The 10,252-nt window shown below is 38.2% G+C and overlaps 1 pseudogene; it reads right to left on the bottom strand.

The window, feature by feature from the left end:
• Nucleotides 1-4,578: 4,578 nt before the first annotated feature.
• Nucleotides 4,579-5,476, bottom strand: LOC122739003 (annotated as a pseudogene).
• Between the last annotated feature and the right edge of the window lie 4,776 nt (nucleotides 5,477-10,252).

The following is a 10,252-nucleotide window of genomic DNA, read 5'->3' on the forward strand; positions in this document are numbered from 1 at the left end:
AATACTGATTGTTAGGTGTATTTTTCTTTCATAATTTCTCTTCTATTCTTTAAAAATTACTTTCCTCTTTTTTTCAACAGTTCTTCTCCTGCTCTCCTGCTTGTTCTATCACAAGTTGTATTTTTATTCTGTACTTATCAAACATGCACTCATAATGAGTGTTTCTATGTATAAAGTGGAATACAAAATGAGGATTGTAATGAACCTGTGAATCTTCATTCTATACTATTTGTCTTTTTAATACAAAAATTTAACAGATTGTTAAAAATCTTTTTTCATGCTTAAAAAATTCTCAATATATACCTTTATGTACTGTGAAAAATGAATTGGCATATCTCTTTTTCTTTTATTTTGCACTAGTGTGGTAACTCTCTCCCATCTCCCCTCCCATTAAAAACAGAAAAATAATCCTTGTTTTCAAAGCTGTTTTTCTTTAAAAGTGCTATTGTTATCATATAAATTGACCTCTGGTCACTCCCCTCTGCATTAGTTCACACATTCTACGATTTTCTGGAATCATCTCTCATAATTTCTTACAGTAAATTAGAATTCCATTACATTTACAAACTACAATTTGTTTAGCTATTTCCAAATTGATGGACATCTTTTTAGTTTCTAGTTTTTTGATTATGCGTATTTCCCTTTTTAATCTCCCCATTCATTTTAGAATATTTACTTTGTAAATATTTTCCTCCCTGGTGTTAACCTCCCTGTTAACCCCACCCCCACCATTGTTTGTATGTTTCTCTGTTGAGTTTCACATATTTGTATGCCAAACTCTGTGTATGGTTAAGTTTTGTTTGTTCATCTCTTCTTTGTCTAAGAGTAAGACTTATCTGATACCCACATCACTAATTCTTTCCTCCAGGTTTGTGAATTTCTCTCAACACACTTATGAAAAACAGTAAGTTCCTTTCCATTTTCCTTCTTACATTAATACATTCCTTCTTTTACCCTCCCTTTTCTTACACTCTTCAGACTTCTATTTTTAAAATTTAACTTTCTTCATATTAATCATATTTCTTCATATTAATCAGTAAGTCAATCAGTCAATAAATATTTATTAACTACTTACTATATGCTATGCACTGAGCTAAGTGCTGGAGATAAAAAGAAAGGTAATTAACTCTCATTGCCCTGCAAAAAAAGAAAGAAAGAAAGAAAAAGAAAGATAAAATATAGGGTAAAATATAGTATCTGCCTTCAAGGAGCTCACAATCAAGTGGAAGAGACAACAAGCAAATATGTAAAAATAAGTTATGTACAGGATAAAGAGGAAATAATTAACAGAGGGAAGGAACTAGAATTAAGAGGGCTTGGGAAAGGCATCCTACAGAATATGGGAGTTTAGTTAGGACTTAAAGGGATTCAGGGAAGCCAATAGTCAGGGATGAGGTGTACATAGGAGACAGTCTGAGAAAATGTCCCAAGCTTAAAGATGGAGTTTCTTCCTAGCAAGGAAGCCATTGCCACTGCATTGAAGAACACACGGCAGAGAGTAAGGTATTATAAGAAGACTGGAAAGGTATAAGGAGCTAGGTTATGAAAGGTTTTGAAACAGAGAATTTTGGTTTTGATCCTGGAGGTGATAGTGTTATAGGGAAATAGGGCAGGGGGTTTGGGATAGGGGTAGGGGTTTGGGGTCCTTAGGAATTCCTCTTTAAAGAATTACACCCTCTTGCACACAAATCTACTAGAATAAGATAATAGTTTATTTAGGGGAAGGGAAAGGAAAACCAAAAGAGAAATCCTTGGACTTCTTCTCATGCGGAGAAGGCATGGCACAGAGCATGGCTCTGAGATACCTATCTCCTCTAGCAGGAGACAGGCAGATACTTTTATAGAGGACTGATGGGGGTGATCATCTGACTGTGGAAAGTTCCCTTATGGAGGGAGGACCATCCCCCACTGGTGGTGGCTGGGGGAATTGGGTGAAGGGTGACTGAGGATCTTTCAAGCCATCTCTCTCCTCCTCCCACCACAAAGGCAGCAGCCACACCTAATCCTGTCTCCCCAGGGGTGGGGGAGATTGGAAAGAAGGGTGATGGTCCTGAGCTAGTTCAGTCCTACTCAGGTTCGCCTTATCTCTTTAGGTGTGTCTGTCCTTTGGTTTAGTTTCTCAAGGAGAAGGTTATTTGATGTACCCCAGAGAACTTCTGGGGTGGCCTGGGCCCATAACAATAGGGAGCCACTGGAATTTACTGAGTAGGCAGATAATGTGGCCAGACCTGCCTGCACTTTAGGAAAATCATTTTGGTAACTGACTAGAAGATGTATTGGAATGGAAAGAGTCTTGAGACAGGCAGACCCACCAACAGAGTGGACCTGCCTGCCTATTGCCTGCCTATTATAAGAGTGCAGGTGTGAGGTGATAAAGACTCATAACCAGCGTGGTGGCAATGTCGGAGGAGAGAAGGGGACATATTTGAGAGATGTTGCAAAGGTAAAATTGACAGGCCTTGGCAACAGATTAGAGATGGGGGGGTGAGACATAGTGAGGGGTCAAGAATGATTCCTAGGTTGCAAGCCTGAGGGACTGGGAGGGTAGTGTTGTCCTCTACAGTAGTAGGGAAGGTAGGAGGTGGGGAGGGTGTAGGGGGAAAGATAATGAGCTTTGTTTTGAACATGTTGAGTTTAAGGTGTCTTTTGGACATATAGTTTGAGACGTCTGAGATAGAGCAAGAACACATATAAAAACAGGTCCTCCAAAACCCGGGCAGTATCATCCCTTTACATCCATAGTGTGAAATTCAAATAGAAATGGCCTCCAATGGATGAATATTTACTTAGAAAAGCACAAACCAACACTATCAATGTTGTATTTTTACTGATTTTGTTAAACATCTCCTGATTACATGTTAATCTCCTTTTATTTGGAGTTTGGTGGACTGCTTGCCTTGTGAGCTGTGAGTCTGATATCTCTACACTACATTCAATCTCTGGGGAGAAGAGGATCATTTGGCTCATAGATCAACACAGTTCCTACATAGCATTAGTTCTACTAAACATAATTCTTTGAATGTTATCCCCTCTCTAGACTGAAATCTCCTTGAATAGGGATGGTTTTTTGATTTTTTTTTGATATTCTTAATACTTAGCACAGTGTCTGGCACATTGTAACAGCTTAATAAATGCTTATTTACTTGATTTGAATGTAAGAAAAAAATTCTTGAAATTCCTAATAACTAGAACTCTATAGAAGTTGAATTTATTGTTTTAGGAGGTGAGGATTTTCTGTCACTGGTAGTTTTCACACAGTGGTCAACAACTTCTGAAGGATGCTTTACAGGGCATTCCCTTTTAGCTACAGATTGAATCCAATGACCTCTGAGTTCTCTTCCAACTTTAGGGTACTGGGATTATTTTGAACTAATCCTCATGTACAATGTTTTCAAGTTCTCTCATCACCTATCACTTATCTTTGGACATCCTCCATATTAGTAATGCTCTTCAATTGTTACATTCAATACAGAACACAGCACTTTATTTCTTCTTTTTTTGTGGGTCAATGAGGGTTAAGTGATTTGCCCAGGGTCACACAGCTAGTAAGTAAGTGTCAAGTGTCTGAGTCTGGATTTGAATTCAGGTCCTCCTGAATCCAGGGCCAGTGCTTTATCCACTGTGCCACCTAGCTGCCACCACTTTATTTCTATTAAGGTTAGTCCAAGATCAAATTAGAGGAAGTGATATGACCTAATGGAGAAGCCCTTGGTGTCAAAAAGACCTGGGTTCAAGTTCCAATCCTGCTATATACTGTCTTTTGACTCTGGGCAAGTTATTTAACCCCTCAGCTTCCCAGGCAACTGATTTTCTAAGAAATTATATCTCAGGATAGTTGTTTACCTTTATTGGTAGAGTTTTCTAATGAAATCACCACCTCATTACCATATATATGTATATCTGTACATATATTTTTATATATTTGTGATTTTGTTGGTAGATGGTAATCTCATTGAGGAAGCTCTTTCTATCAATGAAGATAATCAACTATCCCAAGAGAAAGAGATATTATTATGTGTGTGTGCATGTTTGTGTATGTGTATAGGTGTGTGTGTGTGTGTGTATGTGTGTATATATATATGTATATATATATGCATGCAAATATGTGTGTGTGTCTGTGATTTTACTGGTAGATGGTAATCTTTGTCTTTCTACATTTATATGCATTCTTTCTGTCTGCCTGTCTGCCTGTCTGGTTGGTCTATCTGTCTATGTATGTATGTATGTATATAGGATGCCCTTATGTGCCTCTCCCACTAGATTCCCAAAGGCTCAATCTCCTTTGCCCAAGGATCCTTATACCACATGTGGATCTGTCCTCCAAAATCTTGTGTATAATATCCAGGGGCTATAATCCCACAGAAATCTCCAGAGTAATAGTTACATCATCCCACATATCTCCCTACAAATGACATATTAAGGATATATAATACATAAACATTCTATTATTATTAGAGAATAATATAAACATACATTTTTGTACCATCAGTTATGAGGGAAAGGCCATTTCTTTCCAGGGAGGCATACAGCAATTCTTGGAGGTGATAAATATAGCCAAATGTAAATATATTTTGAGGCTCAAGGTCTGCAAGGTTTGCCTCTGTTGGCTACATTCCTAAGTGTCCTCTTCACATCCTTGTTCCGCAGGCTGTAGATAAGGGGGTTAAGCAGAGGGTTTATTACTGCATAGAAAACAGACACTAGCTTTCCTTGACTCTTGGAGGACTTTGGTATCATATAGGAAATTTTTGCTGTTCCATAAAAAAGAATGACCACAAGAAGGTGGGAGCCACAGGTAGAAAATGCCTTGAGTCTCCCTGAAGTTGTCTTCATCCTGATGACAGTTATTATGATAGAGCCATAGGAAACTAGGATAAGTGACACAGGTACAAGAAGAATCACCATACCCATGAGAAAAATGGCTGTCTTTGCTTGGTGAGTGTCTGCAGATGCCAAAGGCAAGAGGGCTGGGGCCTCACAAAAGAAATGAGCAATCTTATTGTCTCCTTGGTAGGGGAGTCGTAATGTAAATGTAGTGTCCACCAAGGATGCTATAAGTCCACTGACCCAGCATCCCAAGGCCAAGTGACCACATACCCTCCATGTCATGATAGTTGGGTAGTGCAAGGGGTCACAGATCGCTAAGTACCAGTCATAGGACATCACAGCTAGTAGGGCACACTGTGTAGATCCAAAAATGAGAAAGAGAAAAATCTGAGTTGCACATCCCATAAAGGAAATGACTTTCTTTAGTGGAGAAGAAGAGGTCAGCTATAGACAAGTTGGTCAGAAAAAAGTACATGGGTATATGGAGCTGTGAGTCAGTCAGAACCAGGCAGATAAGGAGTAAGCTCCCAAGCACAGTAGCCAGGTAGACCCCCATGAACAATACAAAGAGCAGCACCTGAGTCTGAGGGTCATCAGAGAGACCCAGGAGGAGAAATTCTGTCACTCAAATCTGGTTGGACTGGCTCATGTTCTTTCTGTTTTCTTAAGAAAGGACCCAGCAGGTAGTTGATGTGAATATTCTGTAGAATTATATGATCTAATATTGTTAGATGTTACCTAGTTACAATCTCCCCCCCATCATCAACAGATGTGCTGATTAGAATCCATTGAATACTTTGTGATATTTAGTATACTGTACAATGAAATAGCTATTTCTATGTTGTATAGCTCTAATTGTTAAAAAAAAGTTTCCATATAATGAAATCTTTTTCTATAATTTCCTATTGTTGCTATTAGTTTTGTTCTTTGGCTCTATATAGAATAAAATCTCACCCTTCTGACAGAAAAAGTCTTCCAAAATTTTGTACAGATCTCATGTACCTTCTAAACCTCTATTCCTGGCTAAATATCGCCTTATCTTTTCCCTTTATAAATAGGATATACTGTCTAGACCCTTCCCCTTTTGTTCACCTTTCTATCTATATGCTCCATTTTGTTAATGTTCCATTCAAAATTTAGGATCAAGAACTGAGTATAATCCTCCATATGTGGTCTAACCATCAGAAAGTTCACTGCTTTTAGACTAAAATGACCAAATATTGTATTAATTTTTTGTTACTGTATCATACTAGATCCATATTGAACATATAGTCAACTAAAACCTTCTGAGGCTATTTTCACTTGAATAACTGTTGTACTAGGCCAATCTCATTCCCTAATTATGCTGATAATTTTTTTTTTTTTGGCTGGGCAATAAGGGTTAAGTGACTTGCCCAGGGTCACACAGCTAGTAAGTGTCAAGTGTCTAAGGCCGGATTTGAACTCAGGTACTCCTGACTCCAGGGCCGGTGCTCTATCCACTGCGCCATCTAGCTGCCCCAGTATAGCCTTTCTTTAAAAATATTTAGAATTATGTTTTTAAAGTTATTAAACTGTAAATACCTTTTGATCCAGTGATACCACTAGACCTATACACCAAAGAGATCAATGAAAGACAAAAGCACCTCTAGGTATTTATACCTATTCTTTTTTTAATTGTGAAAGAATTTGAAACTAAAAGGGGGTAGCCATGAATTGGGCAATGGCCGAACAAACTACAGTATATATAGGTAATGGAATATTATTGTGTTCTAAGAAATGAAAAGAATGGCAGCTGGTTGGCAAAGTGGATCAGGTGGATCTTGAATTAAACCCAGCTTCAGAACTTATTAGCAATGTGATCCTGAGCAAGTCACTTACCCCTATTTGCCTCTTTAAAATGAGGTAAAGATGGAAATAACAGATCACTTCAGTATCTTTGTCAAGAAAACCCCAAATAGGGTCATGAAGAGTGGGACATGACTAAAATGACTGAACAGCAGCAAGAAATAAATAAAACAAAACCAAAACAGCAGCCCCCCAAACCTTGTTACAAACATGTAAGTCAAGCAAAACAGTTACGTTGTATTTAGAAATGTGTGTTTGATTCTTTATCTACAAACCTAGCTCAGCCCATGACTTCCCAAATTATTTCTCCATATTTTCCCCAGTGACCTCCTCATGTTGGCATTATTTCTACCTCATGACCTCTTTGTCAAATTAGTGAGTTCCTTCCTGAAACTCCTGTTTGAAGACATTTCTATACACTAACCATTAAACCCTGCTAAGCTACACCCATGATTCATCAGATGACTTCTGTGTCATTTGAAAATATTAGGGGGAAGCCTGTCTCTATTCTAGGTTATTGGAAAACTTAGCTGGGGTTTCTAATATATTGTTACTTATAAATTAGAGGCTATTGCACCAGTTTTGGCAGCAAGCATTTATTTTACATATATATTTGTGTATGTGAGGCAATTGGGGTTAAATGACTCGGCCAGGGTCACCCAGCTAGTAAGTGTTACATGTCTCAGGCCAGATTTGAACCCAGATCCTCCTGAATCCAGGGCCGGTGCTCTATCCATTGCACCACCTAGCTGCCCCAGCAAGCATTTGTTATTAAATCATATTAAATGTTAGTAGAGTTGACCACATTTAACACAAGTCAAAAACCCCCAGCATCACAGAGATAGAGCACATGACTCCAGAGTTTAGAGGTCCTATATTACCTAGAGCTAGAGAGAGAAGGAGGGGCGATTGGCCACCTCCTCCAGCATTCCAGCCAAGAGAACTTAAACCCCTTGCAGACCAGAGGAGAGGCAGCCCTTATACATCGTTCAAAGCTAATTGGCTAGCATCATTCAAATCCATTGATTGGTGGGACCTGAGGGTGGTCCATATTAAAATAAGCTGTACCTGCTGAGCTCAAAGTCAGAGCTTTGCTCTGAGGGCAAAGGCTTTCAGGTAGGTGTGGTTTCTTTTGTCTCTACTGACTCAATTTGATTTCTAATGCACCTTTGGGGCTGGCTCTGAGAAATCAGTTAGAGTTCCTGAGTGAGAGGGGGTCTCTGGGTCCCCCCAAAACCCATTATTAATCATTATTTCTCACACTTCCCTTTCTAGTCCCTGTGTATGTACCTTTCATTTACTTGCTTTTCAGTTCTCTTTTGTATATTGTCTTCCTCCATTAGAATGCAAGACTTTTAAGGAATACGACTGTATTTTAATTTGTCTTTGTATTCTCAGCACTTAGTACAGTGCCTGGTACATAGTAAGTGCTTAATAGTTGAGTAATCTAGTATAACAAATCTAATACACCTGAAAAATGGTGGTTATGAAAATTTCCATGGACATGGGACCCCTTCTTGCCTTCCCCTCTTTCTGTGTCTGTCTCTTTCCTTCTTTCCTGTTTTAGAGTAAGGGTCAATTGAGTAAATTAATCAAACAACCTCAGTGCAAAAGATAAAATACTACAACCTGGTATCTTAACCATATGGAGACCTATCTCAATTACATCAATTCAACCAAAGGCATTCCAAGTAAATATGAAAAGGCAGTGATCAATTAGATCTCTGATGAACCTTTGGAGGAAATGGATGTGATTTTATCCCGGAAATGTTCAGATTTACTGAGGAAAGTTGTTCACTCCCTAGAGGGGATCTATATATCAAAAAGCCACTTAGGTCCAGGAGAGATTTGAATTGAATGTTAGTGGAGAGAGGAGAGAGTTGCCTCTGAGAAGAAATTGATTTTGGGGCATGAAAAGTGCCCTAAAGCTTCCTTCCTCCTCCCCAACTCTCACCAATGGAGAATGTCATAAATTTTGGAGGTTTGGAGAATTTCCTAGCTAAATCTCTGGAACAGCTGTCAGCAGTGTCTGCATTAAGAGCTAAGGACATAATGGACATAGGTTCATGAATTTACAAGGATCCTAGAAAAGAGGACGCACTATGTTTAAGGGCAACCACTTGAGTAGCCCACAAAGGGAGAAAAGTTTTCAGCAGCAAAGAGCTGTGATTCACCCTTTTGCTACATTTGCTCCTTTAACTCAAGCCCAATTTTCCTTGTACTCTATGTATTGGTGGGTGATTGTGTCACAGGTTTTGAGGGAATGCATTGTAATAACATTATTATGCTACATTAGTAAAACCTTTTCTAAAAGTTAATTTTCTAGCTGACATAAGTACTATTTTGTTTTCCCCAATTACATGTAAAGATAGTTTTCAACATTCACTATTGTAAGATTTTGAGTTCTAAATTTTTCTCCCACCTTCCCTCCCCTCTCCCCTCCAGAAGCCAGCAGCAATCTGATATAGGTTATACATTACAATCACATTAAACATATTTACATATTAGTCATGTTGTGAGAAAAGAATCAGAGCAAGAGGAAGAAAAACACAAAGAAGAAACAACAGAAGTGAAAATGGTATGCTTCAATCTGTACTCGGCCTCCATTGTTCTTTTTCTGGATGTGGAGAACATTTTCCATCATGAGTCCTTTGGGATTGTCTTGGATCATTGCATTGCTGAGAAGAGCTAAGTCTATCACACGATATTGTTGATACTGTCTACAATGTTCTCTTGGTTCTGTTCATTTCACTCAACATCAATTGATGTAAGTCTTTCCAGGTTTTTATGAAATCAGCCAGCTCATCATTTCTTACAGCACAATAGTATTCTATTACATTCATATACCACAGCTTGTTCAGCCATTCCCCAACTAATAGGCATCTCCTCAATTTCCAATTGTTTGCTACCACAAAATGAGCAGCTACAAATGTTTTTGTACATGTGGGCCCTTTCCCCCTTTTTTATTATCTCTTTGGGATACAGACCTAGTTGTAGGATATGCACATTTTCATGGTTTCAAATTGTTCTCCAGAATGGTTGGATCAGTTCATAACTCCACCTACAGTGGAGTTAATTTTCTCAATCTTCTCCAACATTTATTGGTTTCTTTTTTGTCATATTAGCCAATTAGATAGGTGTGAGGTGGTACCTCAGAGTAGTTTTAATTTGTATTTCTCTGTTCAGCAGTGATTGAGAACTTTTTTTTCATATGGCTTTAGATAGCTTTAATTTCTTCATCTGAAAATTGCCTGTTCATATCCTTTGACCATTTCTCAATTGGGGAATGACTTGTATTCTTATGTATTTGATTCACTTCTCTATATATCTTAGAAATGAGGCCTTTATCAGAAACATAGGCTGTAAAAATTATTTCTCAGCTTTCCTTCTAATCTTGGTTGCACTGGTTGATGCCTTAAAATATAGTTTTAGATTTGGTACCACTAGACCACCTTCATTTGCATTTTTTCATTGATTCCCTTGATATTCTTGACCTTTTGTTCTTCCAAATTAATTTTGTTATTATTTTTCTAGCTCCGTGAAGTACTTTTTTGGTAGTTTGATTGGTATGACACTGAATAAGTAAATTGATTTAAGG

The sequence above is a fragment of the Dromiciops gliroides genome, chromosome 2, assembly GCF_019393635.1.
Source record: "Dromiciops gliroides isolate mDroGli1 chromosome 2, mDroGli1.pri, whole genome shotgun sequence".
NCBI lineage: Eukaryota > Metazoa > Chordata > Mammalia > Microbiotheria > Microbiotheriidae > Dromiciops > Dromiciops gliroides.